Consider the following 19,738-nt stretch of genomic DNA (forward strand, 5'->3'; position numbering starts at 1 on the left):
TATTACATATGTTGCACGTGAAGTTGAGGACACCAAATAATAAAACACCAAAAAAATATGCTGTCGGACTTTCTATTGAGAACTTTGTACCCGATTTCATCGCAGCTCTCCATGCCGGTATGGAAGAGTAACGTTGCAATGAAGACAACGTGTACTTGGGGGTCCAAGAAAGACGCGTTATTGGTAAAAGAAAAACTACAATTACAATCAGTTTAAGAGAAGTCACTCATCAGTGGCCGAACTTATTCGCAAACCTCAGTAGTGAGTTTAAGGAAAACCACTCACAAGGCACTGGTGGTTCTGACAGTGGTGAACTTGTGTACGTGTATATTGCGCAAGCTTCGACAAATATGGCAAAGTCGTAGACAACAAACATGAATCAAAGGGGGGAAGACAAAGGAGGGGAAAGAGAGGGAGGTTAGCCAGTGTAAGTACCGGATGGCTACCCTGTGCTGGGGAAAGGGGTAAAGGGAATAAAAGAAGAAAGAAGAAGAAGAGGAATCAAACTGTCTTTAGTGACTACACATTTCTACGGGTGCGCGCTGCAAAGGTGCGCACTGTACGAGTTTTCAGCTAGCGCTGGCCCATAACCTAATATTGAAAAAAAAACAAAGAAAGAAACACTAGGAGGTAGAACTTCACGAATTGTTGGGCTTGTTGGGAAGTAGAACTTCACGAATTACGCTTTGTTTTCGTTTCTGTGCGTGGGCTACGATCTGAAAATACATTGGGCACTTATAAAGGCAGTGTCAACTGATCGCTTTCTCGTTACCCCTTCTTCAACCTGACCCATCGCTACTGATAGGCATTTTAATGACTTCTAGGAGCCACAGCTTGATCCCGTCTACGGAAACCATTTACTTATTAGGAGCACAGGCAACGGTGGCGGAATTTGTGTTTTTGAGCTAAAGCAACATACAGCACAAACATTTTCACACTTTTATCCGACAAGCAATATATTTCCTTCAGACGAAGGCGCAGAACTGAACACTGAACTGAACTGAACTAAAAAAAAACAATGGATAACGGTAACACGCTGATCCCCAAATATCCCTTCCGTAAGTAGCTGAGCCAATAACTGCGTACACACGGCTAATAGCTGCGCCGGCTGGGTTCATATTTCCTGCTGGTCATTGCTGAGAATATACCGATTGTACGTTTCAAAGGCGCCATCCTGCAACAGCCAAGCTGGCGCTCTTCATGAATGCATGTCCAACCCAGCTGAGTGCAACAGACAAACCACAAGGTTGTTGAGGTGAACGATTGGGGCCACTGGTGTTAGTCTACAACAGCGCATGTACGCTGCAAATGGGAATCGAGGGTTCTGGATCTTTTCATTTCATCCAGTCTCGTTAATAACCCAGCATGTGAACACAGAGATATTAGTCAAATTTAAAAGTTATCAAATAGGTTCACGCAAAGCAATGAAGAATTATAGAAGTCAGTGTCACTCCTGGTACTACAATAAAAATCGTTCAACTGTAATTAACAATGCAGGGGCTAATTACAGTGAGAAGAGATAGTTCAAACATTCAGTGGTACATAGTAAAATATTTTTGCGCGCACAGAGAAGGGGGCACACGAGCGCTCGTGTGTCCCCCTTCACTGTGTCCTTGTCAATTGTGCGCGCAAAAATATTTTACTATGAATCCGTACCAACTCGCCCAACTATCAGTTCTGCTGCAATTTAGTGGTACTCGGACAGATATGCCTTCTTTCTGCTTTGGGAACTGAGCTGCATATAAATACAAGAATGGCCGTTTATCTGCAATGGCTACTTCTTTTGACTGCACTATTGATACAAAATAAAAAATGATGAAACAAATAAATTCTTGTATAAAGTTATTGCAAAACAGTATAGGACGCAGCGACAATATTGAAGAAGGTATTCCGAAAAAAATTCACTTGAGACAAGGTCCCTAAGTGTCAGAGGTAGAGAAGCTTCTGTCAGACTAATCCTTGCGCATGATATGCATTTGTGAAATCCTTGGTTGAAATCTTTAATTTGTGCAGAATAGCCGTCTCACGCATAACTATATTGTTTCGGTTTTATAATGAAATTTATTTCGTTTCAGCACGTGAGATGCTTCTTGCGTCTTGTATACAGTATCATCTCTCTCTGAAACCACAGGCGGCCTGCATATGCTCTGGATGTACAAAGAAGAAAAACCTCGCGATATACGAGCAGCGCCAAGCGCTTTTAATCTAATTCGGCCAAACCGTGCGGTGGTGCTCAAAACTTTTACATCCCAAACGGAGAAGTCACTCTACGCCAATTAGTGGCGTGCTCTCGCCGAGTACGCGGTGGCGAGCGGGCGTGAAAGGAAAGTCGTGATTTCAGCGTTTCCGAATTTGATTACACCGCTTCCTCTCGGCCCACAAAAGGTTTCCTCTTTATTTAATGAGAACCCCGTCCTTTCATCTTTCGCCATGCTGCGCAAAATCTCGGCAGCCCGTATTGGTGTCGGAATCCTGCACTTTAAGTGCACCATTTGTATTCACGGCAAAATATTGCAGTTACAGCCAACTCTTCGGGCTGTCTGAACTATAAACAGGCGTCGGACTGAAGACAGCGATACAAAAATCAGATTCTACATCACGCCACTGTAAGATTATTTTTTTGTTTCGCTTGTAGCACGGCTGCTCTTTCGCTCGTGTAAATTTTGAACGAATTATCCCAGTTGAGCCTCCATTATCAGGACCGAGAAGCTGTATGCAATTTTTATCAGACCGTATTTCTTAACGCTTTCCTACTAATTGATAGAGCTGCCGAAACAATCTATTTGCTGTTTCTGATAAGAAAGGCAAACAGCTTATGCCTCATCTAAATCTATACTCTGAGCAGTAAATGAAACAGCTTGTCCGCTTTCATATTTTCGGCTTGCTTGCTATGCAAGAAGTAATTCTTTCCTCAATTGAAAAATGAAAACGCTGAGATCTTTCGTTACGATAACATTACTTTGGCTGAATACTTCCGGCGATATTTTGGGCTGCGTGAACTTTACAAGAAGTGACAGTGCACAAAAGGTTCTACATCGATTTTATCGACGACAACAAATGTAGACTGACATGTGAATTGCGTATTCGAAGTAGATAGTAATAAAGCTGTGCTCAAAAATGATATTCGCAACAAACCAAACCACAGGCTGTTGTATCACTGTCCCTACGTGCCGGTATTACTATGATTAGTATTTTTTTGTGTGTGTTTGCCTAATACGTTCGCCCTCTTCTTTATGCTAGTTAGACACTGTTTTATGAGCCGTGGGTTTCAGGTAGTTTGGGGACAGCTGATCTTTAATGAAACAGAGGAAAGCGCAGGTGACCACTTGCACTCTGGATATGATTCCTAGACAGAGCCTGCAGTTACTGGTCTCGATAACCCTACGTCGCAACCTTTACAATATCACTAGACTGCACCATTCAAAACTAAACCTCTGGTATTCTCTATAAAATTTAAAAGCCAATGTTCTTCGAGATATCGTTATGGACCATAACGTACTTAATCCTTGCAAGGGTGAGCGTATAGCGCGGAGAATTTCTTGCGTTTGCCACATGTTGCTACCAATGTTATATGTTTATTAATGATGCCGTTTCGGTTGCAGTAATGGAACTCTTAATACATCTGCATCTAATTAATTATTTCCGCTGTTTAGGAAGTGGTTGCCAAAGCATGAAAGTCGCGTTCCACGTTTTTGACTAGTCAATGTAAGTTTTTTTGAATTTCTCCATCTTTTTATGTTGACAAACTTAAATTATGGGGTTTTACGTGCCAGAACCACTTTCCCATTATGAGGCACGCCGTACTGAAGGACTCCGGAAAGTTCGACCACCTGCGGTTCTTTAACGTGCACCTAAATCTAACTACGCGGGTGTTTTGGCATTTCGCCCCCATCGAAATGCGGCCGCCGTGGCTGGGATTCGGTCCCGCGACCTCGTGCTCAGCAGCCTATAACACCATAGCCACTGCGCAACCACGGTCGGTTTACGTTGACGAACTACCGAAACTGTTCTAGATAACTGTAGATCAAAACTTTCTTTTTATTGAAACAATACAATCAGGACGGCAGTGCAAGACATCATTGAAACTAAAACGACTAAGCTGAACCACATATGTGGCAGTACAAACTGCAGAATGTTTTGTCAGAAATACAGCGAGTTTTGCAGGCTTCCATGAGCTAATTTCATGCAAGTGTAACATAAATGCGACCTCTTAACTCTTTCTCTCTCTTTGTATATATACTGTAGCCCTTGAAAACCGTAGGGCAACTAGACCGTAGATTACCGCTTAGTTGTGCTTCTTACACACACACACACACACACACACACACACACACACACACACACACACACACACACACATATATATATATATATATATATATATATATATATCCACGTATGTGTGTATATGTGTAAAAGGGAAAACTGCGTTCAAGAGAAATTGTCATCCACCCGACTGTAGCTCGAATCTACAAAGAAACACATACGGGCGGGACTCGCAGAAAGAAAACTTCGTAGTAGAAAAAACTAAAGTAACTCCTGGTCCGGGGATCGAACTCGAACCAATGGCTTTCCATGGCAGCCTATCTGCCTTGTGAACTACGTATGAGTCTCCCAGATCGCAGAGCGAGGCCGAATGAATGACATCGAAGCGCAGGTACACACAGTTCTGCGGAAGGTCATCTTGCAGGGTTTTATGCACCAGTCACCTTTTCTTGTGCCTGCGTTCTTGTTAACTACGCACAGGTCATACGCGATTCAGGATAGCTACAGTGTTTTCATTTCTGACGCCATCACACTGCCCACATACTAGTCTGGCCCGTCCACTTGATTTTTGTGGCTAGTGTTTACTTGTAGTTATTTGTTTTTGTGCAGTTCGTTTCTTTCTCTTTTTCTTTTTTGCCTCGCAGAGTTCTTTTCGCCGTTCGTCTCCCCTAGATAAACATTTGTAGCTCACATACAGAATTTCCTAGAGACAGGCGCGATAACCGGCGCAAATCCTTTGGCCAAAGGACAACAAGAATGCACAAAGTAATATATATATATATATGTATATATATATATATATATATATATATAAAGAGAGAGAAAAATAAAAGAAAGGCAAGGAAACTGTGACGCGGGTCCGGTTCCTACCCTATACAGCGGAAAAGGCGTTACGGCATAAAAAGCAGGACATGGAGAAAGCCGTGACGATGTCACGCCGTTCAGCAGTGCACGTCGTAACTACTGTGGCTCAATGAGTTCTGTCTCCAGAAAACAAATAAGGGTAGGTCGTAATGAGCACTGAGTATAGGACCACATTGTCTGAACCACAGAGGCTGCTTAGGAAATCGTACTACCCCTGAGGGGGCTTTATCTAGAAGAACGCAGTAGGCTACAGCTATCAAGAGAAAAATTTCTTATTATTCTCTATTTGCTTTACAGGCGCTCAAAGCTGAACATAAGGCAGGCAGTAGCAAGAAACAAATAAAGAGTATGTACTCAATTCACATAGAATTCAGAAAAGCTGCTAAGAATAATATCAATAAATCAATCAATCAATCAATCAATCAAAGGTGTTTATTAAAGTGCCCAGGAACAACCTCGAGGGTCTAGGTGCTGGCGCACTTGGCAAAACAATGAAAATGAAGAACAATGCAAGCTTACACACACATACACACGCGCGTACACTTAAAAAAAGATTAATAATTTTGTGAATACAGATTTCAACAGAGCATAAGATGTGCAGAAAAAGAGAATACAAAGGAAAAGTGGAGAAACATAAAAGATAATTACGAAATGACGGAACATACAACAGATATGAGAGTTTTTGTTCAGTTATTGAAATGTCTCTGCAACTTCTTTCAGGAAAATATTACACTTAGGCATGAAGATATCCACGCACTCTAAATGTGCTTTGTATGTCGCATGCGCTCTAGATAGAGGGTCACGCGAATTGGAAGGCTAAAAGGCGCGCAGTTTCCTTGTGCCTTTCTGCGGAACGTAAAAGCGCACATTAGAAAGCAAGTGCGAGCGGCAGATTTCACCATCTATTAATTTGTGAAGAAAAAAACATCCGATTTATTGCGTCTACAGGGTAGGGTATGTAACGGGAGTGTCTGTGTTAGCTCTATGGAGATGGAAGGCTTTTGACAAAACCGATGTTTAAATATAGATGTGAACTTTTTCTGGACATCTTCGAGAAGTTCACGATTTGACCTACAAGTGCCACCCCAAACCACGGAGGCGTACTCAAGAATTGGATGGCATACACTCTTATACAAAGTTACAAATGGCCCAGGTTGTTTGAAGTCTCTCGTCACCCGACATACTGTGCCGAGCGTTCGAAGTGCAGGCTGCCTCGTCTGCTGAGCGTGTGGCGAGAAACTCAGGGGGCTGTCGAAGTACACTCCAAGGTCCTTCATTCCCTGAGCTCCTGGCAGGAAAACATCCTTGATGCTATGGGAAAATAAAGTCCTGCTAGTCTTCCGCGTGAAGCTTACAACTTTCGTTTTTAATGCATTCATGACCATATTTTTTTCAGCGCACCATGGCGCAAAATTTGCAATGTCCTTCTTAAAAGCGGCGCAATCATCAACATTTTTTTACCACTTTGAAATGTTTAGCGTCATCAGCATATAACGAAATTGAAGAGTTTTAATGAGTGTCGAGACGTCGTTAATAAATGGCGAGAGAAGAAGAGAGCCCAGGACAGACCCTTGAGGAACTCCACTTGTAACCGTATAAACTTCTGATGATTGACCATTTACGCTAACGTAGCAGTACCGGTCGCGTAGGTAGCTTCTTATCAGCGCTGTGGCAGAGTGATGCAGTTCAAGTTGTGTCAATCCCAAGATTCTAAGAGAGTTTAGAAAAACAACCGGCACGAAGATAATCCTACAACTACTCGGGGTAAGACAAGCATTATCCCGTATATCCACACCGTCTCACATAATCTGGAGAAAATCGCCAAGGGAGCGAATATTCGTGTCTTTTCTGCCCCTAACAAGCTTATGAGTCTTTGCAAGCTCCCTTATCTAAATAAGGAGGCTCCTCCTAGCTGTGATAAGAATCATAAAAAGAAGTGTTAATTGCACACATTGTGTTTTTATTGTTTTCCACTCAAGTGCGGAAAACGTTACGTCGGTCAGACTGGCCGATGTCTGAATGATAGGCTGCGCGAATTGTTACAGTGCTAAGAATTGTATTACAACTGGGGGGTTTCTTGCGCAGCACTGCAAAACGTGTGCATGCGGACCTGTTTTAGAAGAATGCGTCATTCTTGGTCGTAGTCATGATCAGCTCACAAGAGAAATCATTGAAGCAAAAGCTATCATAAAGCTTCGTCATGCATGTGTAAGCTCGCCTTCATTATCCTTATCAAGCAATGAATTGGCGTATCTCGGACTGCCGCCACAGACTGTCTGAATATGTTTTTTCACATAGTTCCCTTTGCTTTTGTTGCTTGGTTTTGTGTTGTTGTCTCTTCATGACACATGGCTCGCTGAGTGTATAAGTATAGCCTTCTGAGTCACGAAATAAACCATCAGCTGGAAGTTAGCCGTCACCCTGTTCTCCGTTCCTATTCATTACCCCTTCCACCTTCCTCTTTTGCTCGTTCTAAGCTGCTTTAGAAGCCTAAAAATCTCCAATATTAAAACTTTGTGCTTCTTATGCGAAGTTACAGTGATTTCACTTGCTGCCAGGATAAGACGAAACGCAGCAGTAGTCACATTAGGTGCTACGCAAGATGCTCCTAACGACAGGCGTTGACCACCTGAACAGCACATGTCTATCTAAACATCGTCATGGTCGCATTCAATATCCAAGCGGCGGACACATTATATTGCGCTGTGAAAAGCGATAAGGGCGCCACCACCTTTCTGCTTCCAGAAGGAATAATGTCACAATGAAGGCATGACGACTGCATGACGACGAAGGCGTGACGAGATCCTGCTGAGGAACCTGGAATGACGATGATGTAAAGACCCTGACGGCATCTCGACCACGAGGACATACCTTGTGGCCAAAGCTATTAGAAAACTTGGGCCACTGAGTCGGTATTTGGACGGACCGACGGATAGATAGGCTCAAAACGGCTTAAGTAGGCATTCTATGCTAACCGCATTAATCGCCGCAGATGCAATCACAATCGCAACACATGCCCAGAAAACTATTGCGGTGACAATAAAATATGAAGGGGCTCTTACCCGTATACAAAACACATAACTAAGGTAATAGAGCTCAAGGCACCAGTACAAGAATTCGTACAGTCAACAGCGAAAGTTTACGGGATGCGGTTCCCTGTCAAATGTGAATTCCTGCAGTGTTAAGGCATGACATTCCGTATTTAATGAATCACTGTGTAGGTGGCGAAGGCTACTACATGCTGGAACATTTATTTCGAGGCTGTGTGACCACGCTTCGCGAGAATTCAGCTTCTTGGCAGATCCTGCGTCCCGTAAACTTTAGCGGTTGACTGTACATAAGTACAAAGCTGATTTACAGCTTGCGATGCTGCAGAAAAAAAAAGAAAAGAATAGAATGAAAAGCGATCAAGTCAAGGTAAAAAAATGAAAAATAGGTAGTAGGGCACGGTTAGAAAAGATCAATTTGTGTGGATGTAAAGTAGCCCGGAATAGATGAATAACTGATATTGTGTAGACTAACAGTGACATCAACCGTATTATTCAAGATGAGTGCCAGTTTCAACAGCAGCATTTGGCCACCATATATAGTCCTCACAGCGGGTAATGCCTAGTGTTGTGTATAGTGATGCTGATATAGCGATTCATAGACTCAGGGACGCCGTATTTGTGATTGAATTAGCTTATTTAGTTTAGCCTGTCTTGTAAAACCGCATTAAACAATAGAAATTTAAGTTATAGACATTAATAATTTCACGATCTGTAAGTGAATACGTGGTTAGGTACCTATATGGAACATCGTAAATAATGCGAAGGATTTTAATTTCCGGAACAGATAACTTCTGTAAATTGAACACTGTGGTTGTGCTCCATACAAGTGCGCATTAGTTTAGATACGTGCGAAGTAGAGAGTTGTACAAAATTACTTTCGCTTTGCATGGGAGAACGTCTCTATGGCATGGATATTTTTAGTGCTGCATGACTAATGTGCTGATTAGGTGTCATATTTTTGGAAAATATGACGCCAGGGGACTTGGATGACCCGACTAATTGTCTTGTTTCAGACTTAAAAGGCAACGAGATAACTTCACATTTCTACTTTTTTTTCAGGTCTCAAAAATATGCCTTATTATATGGGTGATATCCGCGGTGATTGAACTGGTTTCTGATGACACTTCTAGCACCTTTACCAAGGCATTTGCACTGTAAAAGAAATCAATAGTCGAATTTCCTGCGAGAATTACACTACAGTGTCAATTGCGAGGACTTCAATTTCAAAGCAGTGCCACACGTTGATTTTTCACTTCCTGCCGGTGTTAGTTTTAATGGAATTATCACTATTATCAGATAGCCGTAATTCAGTGCACGACACAGAGCGTATTCGCGATTTCTCGAACTTTGTCAGCGATTCCGAAGCAAAGGAGCCGTGTGTGATCAGTTTGTGGGCGAGTCGAGAATACTGTTGCCCATTCTCGAATGTACGCCAGCACCAGCGGCTAATCTGGAATTTACAATGAGGCACGCATAAGTATGGACGAATTCGAGCTGACGTCGGATTGGATTGGATGGTCCAAGCCGTACTCGCCGCTATCGTGGCCATTCGAGTATTCGTCGTCCCTCCTGACTCAAGCTTGTCTAATGGAGACTTGGTTTCTCAACTCACATTTTTTTTTGGCACTGTTTGGTTTATTACCATTCTTACGATATGACAATAACGTTTACAGCAAAACAGCCATCAGTCGTTCAGTTGTGCCATTATATAATTTACTGCAAATTTAAATAGATTAGTGCTACAAACACTGGTGACGGAGAAAGGACGGTGGCTCCAATTATTTCAGTTCTATAGCAATACTCCTTTTCCTAAAGTAGATTAAACGAACCGTACTTGCGTCTTAGAGCAATGATAAATGAGAGGGCGCAGAGAAGAGTTGATCACGTAGGGTGGTTTTTTAAAATAATTCATGAAGGAAACCTCCAGAGGTGCATGGTTTTGTGATTCCAGGAGAGCGCGAGTAAATCTTAAGTAGATTTGTAGGCACGCTGACCACAATGCAATAGCTTGAACATAATAAACTGGTTGAATATTTTTATGTTAATTTTATTTCGGGTAGAAACATACTGGCCTTGAGGAACTAAATTGAAAGAGCCTAATGTAGCTGTACATTAGCCACAATTGGGTATAGGTGAAAGGCATTGTTCGTGCCAGGAGGTCCGTGTGGGCACAGGAGTAGAGAAACGACGTAAACAAATACACATCGTGCACATTAGAAAGCTTACGTAACTAACCTATTTGATAGGTAGTCGCTGCTCGACGTCCTAATTTTTCCAATTGTGCTCTATGCCTCTTCATAATCGGCATGTTTATTTTACGAAGAGTGTTTGGGGAACTACAGCATAGAAATGACCATCCAACTAGCTGCGCCCGAGATTGCCCTGTGTCGCTCGAACCCGCCGTTCTCGTAAATATTTAGAACGTTTCTTCAACTTACCTTATAGTCTCCTGCGTTTGCGCAACCTATAGAGGCGAACATGCTCTGCTATACTGTGCAAAGAGATTGGATATCCCTCTGTCTTGCTGCCCGAGTCCATTCAAGCCATTTCCGCACTTTAGGTGTCATACACAGGGGGAGTGGGGGAGTGGGGGAGGGGGGACAGGTAAGCAAGCATTAAATTTCTGGCACAAACTGAACGCTTTTTTTCTGTTTCAGTTGGGTAAATTCTGCCTGCTATGGCCTGGAGAGCTCTCTGAAACGCGACGATTCCCGCTCTCGTGGGCTAATGTACTGCCGAGCTAAGCCTATCTGAGCGCTGCGAGCGAGGCTCACTTTAGCTGCTATAGCACCAATGCGTGGCACAACAACAGCGCCATTTGTGCCCGCTACACTTGCATGATCGAGTAATAGCTTCGCTCCTCTACACAACGATATCAAAGTAAGGGGCGTGGGTAGTACGGTTGATATAGGCGATAGGGCTATAACATGATATAGTTACAAGCGGTTTTAGCAAGCGACCCTTTTTGGCGGATCTTAAGGACGCTCCACGTCAATAAATGTTGTCTGACGGAGGTGTGTGGAAGAAAAAATGAAATACTGATTGGGTCAGTCAATGCCTGTTGTGGCCAAAACAGGAAACAGACGCCATTAAGGTGATTTTTTTTTTCTTAACTGTACATTTAGCCTTGCCTCCCCCCCCCCCCCTCCTACTGATGCCTTGCTCAAAATCTAGTGATTGATTGCGAACAAGGTTCCCGTGTGGGTCACAAAATGTCAGTTAAAAAAAGAAAATGGCCTTGGCTGACGTCTATTTCCTGTTCGCGCCATCATTCCTCCTGACCAGCCGAGATCTCTTCAGACCCACAAGCTCATCAATGTCTGCAGTGCCACTACACTGTAGCGTGACCACTGCAACGCGTATTATACCTTGAAAGACACTCCGGCCTTGAGTCATGACAAACGAAGATTTGGATAGCTTATTCTCAAAACTATACGCGTTTTTTTTGTGGCCTGAAGTTAGCATCGATACTGACGTTGCATGTAAGAACTACAATCAATGTCCCACCACACATTAGAAAAATATTTAAAGCAGTATGAGTACGAATTCATTGCAAGAGGTGAATAATATCCCATCGTGATTTCTCATCTTGCACTCAACGTCAGTCAAACCGCACATTTACGAAGCTCGTCTTTGAAGAGAGTACACATGTAGTCGAATCTTGGCCGCATTTGCGGACGCAAGATAGGGGCAGCTAAATAATCATCACGGGGCTGGGTGTGCCAGAAGATATATTCCGTATGACTTTGGATGCAATTCCTTTTGGTGAACCAAGTAAACTAACAAAAGACCTATCTTACAGACAAATATTTGACGTGACCCTCGCAACGTCGCTTCAGAATCCGCTGAGTGCGGAGGGTGACGATGTTAGCGGACCTAAAGTTCCCCTAGTTGAAGCCGGCGCCATTTAGAAGTGCGCCGAAGGAAGGCAGCGTGACGCGAAGAGAGGCCGTTGAGCCTCGAAATAATGACTCTCCTCTCATACGGTGCGCTGCGCAGCTGGAATCTACTCGGCGGTTGCACTCATGGTCGTCACGTAGCTTTCCGGTGCGAACGCTTGGCCGAGAGAGATTGCGGAGCGATTTTCTTCCTATCTAGGGAAAAACAGTGCGCTTTGCAGGTGAATTGTCTCAGCCTTTTCTCTTGTCCAAGAACACACACGCACACAAAAAGAAATAAGAAAAAAAGAAGAAAGAACTACAACTTAAATTCGTCCCGGCGGTTACCAGTACAATGGTATGGTTCATTATTTATTTTTATATGACAGTCAGAAGCCTGAAAATCCAGTTTATATATTTTTTGTGTTTTGTTCTTGATATTTGAAATTATCTTCTTTCGTCTATGAGAATACGAAGTGGCCCTACTGCTTTTGATATATATATATATATATATATATATATATATATATATATATATATATATATATATATGGGCCTTATTGTACATACATTTATCTTTAAAGTATATATTCTGAATGACTGTATTGTGATATACGTATGTTTCTGGCTATACATTGTACTTATATTATGTGGCATACCTGTCCTAACGGAGTACAGACCCCATCAAGCCGAATCTTGGAGCTTTTAGCCTGCCCACACATTGCGATAAATAAAGCAATGATATGATTACGTTCCTAAAACGTTTCTTAATTCTGACATTAAATTCGGAGAACCCGCATAAAACCTCTTCAGCACAGAGAGTTCGTCGCATGCTCTGATTTATTTAAAATCCAGGGGACCTTTGCAAAATATTAACGTGTCAGCCAAGATCATTGCAAAAAGAGGAGTAGAAAATAAACCAGTCAATGAAGAAAGCTTTCTGAATTAAATTTTCGTTTGTTCGCCACAAAAGTAAGACAGCAGAAGTCAAAGGCTCAAGAGAACGCCTCATGAACACAAAATAGGTTCCGTCAAGAAAGAAAGCAAGGCGAGTGGTACAGAAATTTATTTCTGAAAAAAAAAACGAAATATTCTAGACGCTTCAGATGAAATTCTCTTGCTCAGGAGTTTTTGTAACATTATGAAAGGATGAGTTGTAAGCTGGAAGAGGTAAGAACACCAAACGCGTATTCTAAAGCATGGAGAGACCAACACCAGTAAACAGAAGAAAGACAAGATATAGCAGATTTTGATTAATTTATCGAGTTCCACATTCTGAAGATAGAGAGATAATTTAATTGAAAGAGGGCAGAGAGGTTGGCCTGAGCTAAGGTGCTCTAGCCTGCTACTCTGCACAGGGGGAGGGGGAACGGGGACATAAAGGTGTGATGAGGGATGGTGATGACATAGCAAGAGGGATGCGCAAAGGTGAAAGCAACTTCAACGCTCTGGCGATAAACATTCACAAATGTCATCCATGAAGCCACTATCAGGTTTCGTATTAAGTCTGAAGATACCAAAGTTAACCGGAACCCTCCACTATACAGGGGCGTCCCTCATATTATACTGCAAAGTCACATTCTGAAACTTTGCCATTTGCAATATAATATGAGGGTCGCCCATGTATAGTGGAGGGTTCCGGTTAACTTTGGTAACATATTTTGGACAACGCCACCGGGTCGCTACCCAAAGCACAGTTTCTTTAATAGTCGCTAAATCATGATGATGAGAATGATGATAACTACCGTGAAAATTTTTGAAGTGTTTTCTTCTTTTTCACGTCTTCTTCGATATGTTTTTTAAATGTAGAGCCTTAATTTACCTCCAGCGGCAGCCAGGTCAAAGGAAGGAATAAGAAAGCGCAAAACAATTTTGGTTTCATAACGAGGCATCAGATATCGAGTATTCTGCTTTGCATAGAAAAGCAGCTTTGATGCACTCAGAGGGCCCATTAATCGGCACTTCTTCAGAAGCACACACAAAAGGAGGCGCACGTATCCCACTACAGCCATAAAAGGGGAGCGAGGCACAGGTCTTAGCCAAAGACACACGAGGAAATTTTCCATGGCAACGTAGCGGCAATTTATGTTACTGAAAAAAATCACCAAAATTGGTAAGGCTAAAAAAATGTACTGTTATACTAAAATTTCACTAAACTTAGTGACGTTCCCAATAAAGTACCAACACCAGCTACGGATTCGTTTTCACCCCGGGATTCCTCAACACGCACCGATAGCCCAGTACAGGAGTAATGTAACCGTCGGAGCCGGTAATGAAGCTCATGAGCTCATTCAAATATTGTGTTTACGGCGGAGGCGGCTATAGGATGTGATTCTGGGTAAAGCACTAAATACGTTACACCACTGCTTTTTAACACAGCTGCTGTCGCAAGAACAGATATAGTAGTTTCGTATCACAGCCATACAGCCAAATTTCGCGCACTGGGCATTACAAGTCTGGCAAGAAATGAATGTGCATTTTTTAATGTTGCTGGCTGAGTTCGTTGCCGCTTGGCTTACCACAGATACGCGTGTCGTTGCAGCTTTACTTATCACAGAAATGTATATCCCCGACACCGCATTTTATTACAATTTATTACAAATACCCAATAGGTCAACTGGACATTGAAGTTGATGGTTATAAACATTACAAATACAAGACCTTTTACTACATAGTGTTGACTAAACATTTCCTAAATTGGCATGATCTTGATGGTCATCGCGCAACTTAAAATTGGTGCGCGAAGGTCGTTCCGCTCTTTCGCTGCACGTGACAAGATGTATGGATGGATGGATACAACTTTCTTGTACGTCCGGCATGGTTTAACGCAACCAGGGCTCAGGTCTCCCACGGGGGAACGTCAAGGCTCTGCCTGAACGCCGCCTCATGGGATTGCTGGACTGCCCGCGTCTGGATTCCGAGGTCTGAGCTGCGCAAAGCGGCGGCCCACCTAGACGACAGGGTCTCCGAAGTAACTGCCATCCCTCCTATAACTACATTGCACTCCCACAGCATGTGTTTGAGTGTTGCTGGTCCTCCCTGGCACAATTTGCACGTGTCGTCCTGGGAAGATACGTTTCAGACGGAATGGATTAGGGAAGGTGTTCGTCTGGAGTTGTTGCCAGGCGACGGCCGGCCTCCTGTTCAATTTGGGACTAGGCGGTGGGTATATCCTTCTGGCGTTCAAATATGCACTGGTTATGTCGTTGTATCTGGTGACCCTGTCCCGTTCTGCTCAAGAAGCGTTCGCTATCGTGCGAGAGGCGTTGCCTGATCGGCGCGGCGGATCATGTATCGCGCCGTCCGGTGCGCCGTCTCGTTTAGGTTCGGGAAGCACGTCGACATTCGTGGTGACGTGCGCGGGGAACCATATGATCCTCGAGCTCGCGGTTTTGGATCTGCCCGCTTTGGCCAGAATGGAAATGGCTTCCTTGGAAATTCGACTTTTGGCGTAATTCTTTACTGGCGTTTGCGTGTCACTTAGTACGACTTCGCACTCCTGTTCTGTGAGGGCCAGCGCAATCGCTACTTCCTCCGCTGTTTCCGAGTGTTTGGTGAATACACTGCATGTGGTTCTGATTTTTGACTCTGCGTCTATGGCTAAGGTGGTGTATTTTTGGCCGCTCGCATATTCGGCTGCGTCGACAAAGCGCGCGTTTCTCTCCCTGCCGAATGAGCGGAGCAGAGCCTCGGCTCTTGCCTTTCTTCTACCTCGGTTTAATCTGGGGGCACGTTTCTTGGGATGTTTGCCACCGTAATGGTGTCTCTGATTTTGTTGGGGATTTGCATTTTCTGGCCGTGCTGGTTGTGGTAGGTTATGCCGAGCGTGTTCATAATGTACCTTCCCGTCGTGGTGGTCGACAGGCGTTCGAGCTGCGAGATGCGTTGTGCTTCGGCTATTTCTTCTAGGGTGTTGTATATGCCCAGCTGAGCCAGGAGCTCGGTGCTCGTCGATTCCGGTAGGCCCAAGGCTATCTTGTTCTTTTACGCGACCAACCAGTTGTGGTAGGCGGCTACGTAGGCGATGTGGCTGACAACGAATGAGTGGATAAGTCGAATGACGTTTTCTTCCTTCATGCCCGCGTGTCTATTTGTTATTCACTTTATGAGCCTCGTGGCGCTGGTGACTTTGCCTTCGATCTTTCTTACGGTTTCGCCGGTAGCTGCATTGGCCTCAATGATCATTCCGAGGATTTTGATCTTGTTTACTTTGGGAATTGCGCTTCCGTCTTGAGTGTACAGGCCGATTTCCTCGCACTCCCGGGGTCCTGTGTAGCTCTTTGGTGGGATACTTCTGCGCGTGGGCCGGTAGAGGAGTAGTTCGGACATGCTCGGGGAGCATTTGAGGCCCGTTCTTTGGAGGTACTCTTCGACTTTGTGAATGGCCGTTTGTAGTGCGTGTTCAATTTGCCCGTCACTGCCGCAGCCCGCCCAAATCGTTATATCGTCTGCGTATATAGCGTGGTGGATTCCTTCGATTTCCCGTAGTTTGCTGGGAGACCCAGTATGACTAAGTTGAAAAGGACCGGATATATAACTGAGCCCTGGGGGGTGCCTGCACTTCCCTGGGTTCGTTCTTCGTACTCGAGGTCACCAACCGTCAGGGTGGGTTTGCGATCATTCAGAAAGTCCGTCACGTAGTTACAGGCCCTTTCCCACAGGTTCAGATTAGACACTTGTTTAGGGATCAACTCGTGAGCGACGTTGTCGAATGCTTTCTCCAGGTCTAGTCCTAGGATGGCTCTGGTGTTTCTTGCTTTGTCGTCAAGGATCTGGTTCTTTAGTTGTAACATGAGGTCCTGAGTGGACAGGCGGGATCGGAAGCCTATCATGGTGTGGGGGTAGGCTTCCGTCTCTTCTAGATGGCTGTTGATACTGTTCAGGAAGGCGTGTTCCAAGACCTTACCCACGCACGACGTGAGAGAGATTGGGCGTAGGTTCTCCAAACTCAACGGCTTTCCGTGCTTGGGTATGATGATAGCCTTGGACCTCTTCCACTGCTCCGGGATGCAGCCTTCTCTCCAGGACTCGTTCATATAGCCCGTAAGTTTGCTGACCGATTTGTCGTCCAGGTTTTTGAGCGTTTTGTTGTTAACCCTGTCCGGTCCTGGGCTGACTTGCCGTTGAGTCCTTGGAGTGCCCTTCCGATTTCCGCCTCGCTGTAGTCTTCATCTAACTTGGGACTAGTACTGCCAGTGTACCGGCCGTGCTCGACCATCGGTCATTGCGGGAGGTACTTGTCGCAGAGTGTCATGACGATCATGACGTGACAAGAAGGACAATAAAAAAGTTTTAGTTATGAATAGCGGAATGTTAGCTTTGCAAGAATGATCTAGTGATGATGAGAATTAGCGCAAAAAAATAGAAAGACGAAAGAAGAGAGTGCTTTTTTAGCACTCTTTCCTTCTGTCCTTCTAGTTCTAAATTTTTCCCTCTAATTTTCATCAAGTCTACGCACCAGCTATCCAAGCAAAGCATTCTGCTCTAATGATCTGGTCATCGCGATATGCAGTCAGGAGAATAGATTAATTCATTTCACAGGCACTGGGGGTAATATATTTTATGGAAAACTTCTGAACGAAGATATAATGGCGGCGTGAGAGAGTTGGTAAGTTTAAGCTGAATTTCATTGCAGTTAAGCTTCCATTGCGGCAGTAAATAGAGAGAATAAAATGATCAGAGTCATCATGTACCATTTCTAGAGAGTCCTTTAGATTTCGTTGATATATAGATTTTACTTATAGTTTGCAACCAATTCTTTGTATTCTGTTACTTATTAAGAAGCAGGCGTTCAGAAATTTTATTTATCTGCAGTTAAATAAAACAAATTATTTCACGAAGAGAGACGGTTTAGGTATTATTATTATTATTATTATTATTATTATTATTATTATTATTATTATTATTATTATTATTATTATTATTATTATTATTATTATTATTTGTTTTGAAGACATATATAACAGGAAAGGAAAAGCGAGGAGCAGGCTGGCAAATGCCACCGGAAGGGGGACTTGTGTGTGTGTATTTAAGGATACACACACAACACGCGAGGCCAGAAGCAATATACGGGAAGCGCCAGCAACACGTTCATACTACAAGACTAAGCATCGTCTGGAGCATCGATGACACCACTTCGTCTAGGTACGTAAATATAGCGCGGGGAATAGAAATGTTTGCTTATTTGGTTAACAAGGGACAGGCTTTCTTTCAAAACATCTCACCGTCACTTCCAGACGACACTGACGAGAGTAGAGCACTAATAACAGCCCTTCCTGGGAATAGTACCATCCATTAATTTCCAGGAAGTTTCCCGTAATTATTACAGAAACAACCTATATACAGTAAGTCAAAACAGCTTCTGCAGGCGTGTCTGTATATACGTCATTACGGGGGCACGCAAAAAGAGGCAAAGCTGTTGTGACCCTGCGCATATGAGAAGAACGCATCGTCTGATTATACAAGCGAAAAGCTCCAGTCACTTAGCCTTGCGTACCGAGTGACTTTTTTTCCCTATATAGCCGGAAATGAAAGGCGGAAGTAGTTGTGCTCTCACAAAATACTATACAACACAATGTCGAATCCCGTACATCGATATCAATTAGGAAACCAAAAGCGAAATTTATTTGTGTCTCAAACTTGAGCATTTGTATTACGCCGTCTTGCCTTAAAGTAATACAGGGGCATTAAACGATGAAATGGTGCAATTTAATCTCTAGTTTCCTAGAGGTAGTGATCTTGCCTTACTGTCAGCTCATTGCCAATCACACCACAATGATGCAGTAAATGTGAATAAAAATGGAAGAAGGTAACGCAACAAGGCAATAAATTCAATAAACGAGACCGAGTAAGCCATCCATGGATGACAGTCACGAGCCATCCGTCTTTGATAGTCGTGAGCACGTCTACCTTCTTTATAGTTCGGTAAATATTCTTTTTGGTGTTTACACAGAGAAACAAAAACCCCGCATGGTCCCCCGTGTTACTATTTGCTTGCATACCATAATCCACGTGTACGCCAAAACAATATCAGCTTATCTAAAATAGAATGCCATACGAAGGGCGCTATGTAAACTTCTAACCACTAGGCATTATTTATTCCATACTTTTATTCTATACTGGCCAGTACAGTTCCAATACCGTTATTAAGCGCAAACACCTGCATTAAATGTGGCACACAGATCAGAGAACGCCCATTTCAGCCTTTTACTCGCACAAAAGTGCGCCGATTGAGTTTCGTTTTAACCGCGGAGAAATCACTTGGCGCTGCTTCTTTCTGAGAGAATCCGAGGTCTGATCATTGGATTTAGATGATCAGCAAAAACTCAAGCAGAAACCCCTCTGGGAGTTATCTAAAACATGCGTAAGCATTTGCTTCTAAGCGCCTGCTGTTCCACGTCTTATGCTGCTGTGTTTCGTATAATGGCGAGAAATATTGCAAAATTTTTATGGAGAAACGGAAGAACGCGGTTGCTATGCCACAATGTTAATTAGACCAGAAGACGACGGCGCCATGTTACCCGTAGCGTCGCTGTCGGGCAGCAAGAGCTTCTTTGTTCTTCTGTTGTTGCTGAAGCTCTTGGTCGCCATCATCATACATTAGCTCTTGTTCCTGTTGTTTGCCGTTCGTGCCAGGTGGCTCCTTAAGTTGTTTCTCTTGTCACCTATACTGCCGCTGAC

At 43.5% G+C, this 19,738-nt stretch overlaps 1 protein-coding gene across 1 annotated transcript in view; it reads left to right on the forward strand.

Annotated features, from left to right (window-relative positions):
* LOC142583473 (neural cell adhesion molecule 2-like) overlaps positions 1-19,738 on the forward strand; it is a 57,463-nt gene that overhangs the window by 1,246 nt on the left and 36,479 nt on the right. The gene's annotated exons all lie outside the window — the stretch shown is intronic.

This window comes from Dermacentor variabilis, chromosome 5 (assembly GCF_050947875.1).
Source record: "Dermacentor variabilis isolate Ectoservices chromosome 5, ASM5094787v1, whole genome shotgun sequence".
In the NCBI taxonomy this organism is placed as follows: Eukaryota; Metazoa; Arthropoda; class Arachnida; order Ixodida; family Ixodidae; genus Dermacentor; species Dermacentor variabilis.